This window comes from Helianthus annuus, chromosome 15 (assembly GCF_002127325.2).
Source record: "Helianthus annuus cultivar XRQ/B chromosome 15, HanXRQr2.0-SUNRISE, whole genome shotgun sequence".
Lineage (NCBI taxonomy): Eukaryota > Viridiplantae > Streptophyta > Magnoliopsida > Asterales > Asteraceae > Helianthus > Helianthus annuus.
This window is the reverse complement of record NC_035447.2, coordinates 22,990,036-22,992,867: the sequence shown is the minus strand read 5'-3', so window position 1 is coordinate 22,992,867 and position 2,832 is coordinate 22,990,036. Positions and strand designations below refer to the sequence as shown.

General features: G+C 41.9%; 1 non-coding gene across 1 annotated transcript; it reads right to left on the bottom strand.

Annotated features, from left to right (window-relative positions):
- Window positions 1-1,538: 1,538 nt before the first annotated feature.
- On the bottom strand, window positions 1,539-1,645 carry LOC118487731. Its single transcript, XR_004882674.1, has one exon. It is a non-coding gene; the product is annotated as a small nucleolar RNA R71 (small nucleolar RNA).
- Between the last annotated feature and the right edge of the window lie 1,187 nt (window positions 1,646-2,832).

Sequence of the window (2,832 nt, the reverse complement as noted above, 5' to 3'; positions counted from 1 at the left end):
AATGAACGCAAAAACGATCCAAATTACACGACGAATGGAATTTTTTCATGCCATTCACTAAAATAAAATATTTTAATGGTTACATAAATTTTTGGGTGTCCGGATATATTCAAAACGTAAGATATGCGCGAAAATGCAAACTTATGCACTTTTTGACGCTTTTAGTCCCTATTGATCAAACAAGTTTATTTTAGCATACCGAACCCCTCAAAGCCTATTTTTAAGCAATGTAAAGGATATTTAGGGTATGTTTAACTTATGATCAAGTTCCGATATGTTCGTTACCACACAAATCGGCATAGTTTCGCAGTTTGACGCAAATAGTCCCTTCGATCGAACAAATTTGTTTTTGACACACCAAACCCTTCAAAACTTATTTCTAAGTTATGTAAAGGTTATTTAAGGTATGTTGAGCCTATGTTACTATTCCGGAGTGTTTGTTGCATTAAACTGATTGCGTTTACGAATCAGTTCGCGTATAACTTTCCAGAAAGCGATTTAAAGCTCGAAATTGAACAAGAATTGATATGTGCAAATGATACACATATTTATACCAATCCCAAGCATGAAACACAATATTTCATTGGTTTGGTGTTTGTTTGATGGTCTTAGTGACATAGGTGTCACATATCACGCTACACACGCATCAAGTTTTTGGCGCCGTTTCCGGGGACACAAGGATTTTAAGAAAGTTAGGAATCAACGGCCTAATCGTTTTTCTTATTTTTCTGTTTTTTTAGGATTTTTCTTAAATTTACAGCTTCTGCAGAGCTCAGCATGGGCCGTGGCTGGTCGGACACGGGTCGTGCCCAGCATTGTTACTGGAAGTTTTTATTTTCCGAGTTACAGAGAGTTGAGCACGGGGCCGTGTCGGTGCAGCACGGGGCCGTGTAACAGGGATCCAGAAAACAATTACTGTATCTCCGACCGCGGGCCGTGTTCATTTGAGCACGGGGCCGTGGTGAAACTTCTGACCAACGTTCTTTTTTGTTTTTAACTACAGGACTTGGAACCCAGGCGCCACATCTGAACTTCTTACGCAGTGTATGAGCTCCAGTTACAGTACAGACATAAAAGAACCTCTAGACGAACCTGAACGCTTTCTAAGAAAGAGACTTAAAGCTAAAAACCAAGAGAAAGTTTCGGGGGGCTCACTTCCAATGGCGGATCAACGTACCCTCATGGATTACCTACGACCCACCGTAGGCAATCTTGGCACCGCTATCAATGCACTGAATGTCGAGGCCAACAACTTCGAACTTCGGCCGCATTTGATACAAATGCTCCAAAACTCCGCAACCTTCCATGGGCTTGCGGACGAAGATCCCCATTTACAGATTACCAACTTCTTGGAATTATGTGATACTTTTCGGATCAATGGAGCATCAAATGACGCCATCCGCCTTCGAATGTTTCCATTTTCACTTAAAGGTCGAGCTAAGGCTTGGCTTAATACCCTCCCAGTTGGTTCGGTAAACACCTTGGATGAACTAGCCCAAAAGTTTTAATATAAGTATTTCCCTCATGTTAAAACGGCTAAATTAATGACTGAAATTAACACATATTCACAAGAGGACGAGGAATCCTTATATGAAATTTGGGAAAGGTTCAAGGAGCTACTAAGAAAATGTCCTCATCATGGTCTTGCGGTATGGCAACAAGTATCCACTTTCTATAATGGATTGTTGCCACACACAAGACAAACACTTGACTCTAGCTCCGGGGGACTTTTAGGTAATCGTCGCCCAAATGAAATTTATAATCAAATTGAGGAAATTGCATAAACCAATTTTCAGTGGCACACTCCACGAGGCACAAAATCTATTGCCCCGGGCACCCATAAGGTTGATGAAAGCACCTCCTTGCAAGCTCAAATCGAGGCCCTCTGTTCAAAAATCAAAAAGTTAGAAATGGCAAAAACGACCTCGGTTATGGCTTGTGAAGGGTGTGGTGGGCCACATGAAAATTGGAGTTGTACGAAAGTGGATAATCAAACAGAAATGGTAAACTACATTGATAATAGACCTAGGCCGTCGGGTCCTCCAACGGGTACCTACAACCAATAGGCCGTCGGGTCCTCCAACGGGTACCTACAACCAAGGATGGCGTAACCACCCTAACCTTGGTTGGAGAGAACCCGACAATAGTAGTAAACAACAAAATCTAAAAACCAACAAACAAACTTTCAACAACCAAGAAACGAGTCACAAAATTTCTCTCAACAACAAGGGGGACGAGAGAGGCTTGAAGATACCGTCTCTCGCCTCATCTCCGACACCGAAAAGAAAAACTCGGATCGATTTTAAAAACTGGAATCGAACTTTAGAAATCAACAAGCTAGTATTCAAAACATTGAAAAACAAATAAATCAACTAGCTCAAAATTTCTTCGAGAGACCACAAGGCGCGTTACCAAGCAATAACGAAACCAAACCAAAAGCGCAAGTGCATCTCATCACGTTGAGAAACCGTACCGTATGTCCCGAGGAGGTTCCGTTGCCGCCAACTGAAAAGAGCCGGTCTAGTCAAACCACAACTTCGCCGACACCCCAACAAGAGAAGGCTCCTTCACAGGAGCCCACTAAGAACCCTCCGGTGCCGTACCCCTGTCGGTTACTTCGCCAAAAGACCGATGAGCAATTTCACAAAGTTCGTAAATTTACTAAAACAATTGCATGTTAATATTCCATTTGTCGAAGTCCTATCCCAAATGCCTAAATATTCAAAATTTATGAGGGAGTTCCTCACTCATAAAAGGAAAATCGAATCATTGCAATTAGTTAATTTAAGCGAAGAATGCTCTGCCTTGCTACTCAACAAACTCCCGAAAAAG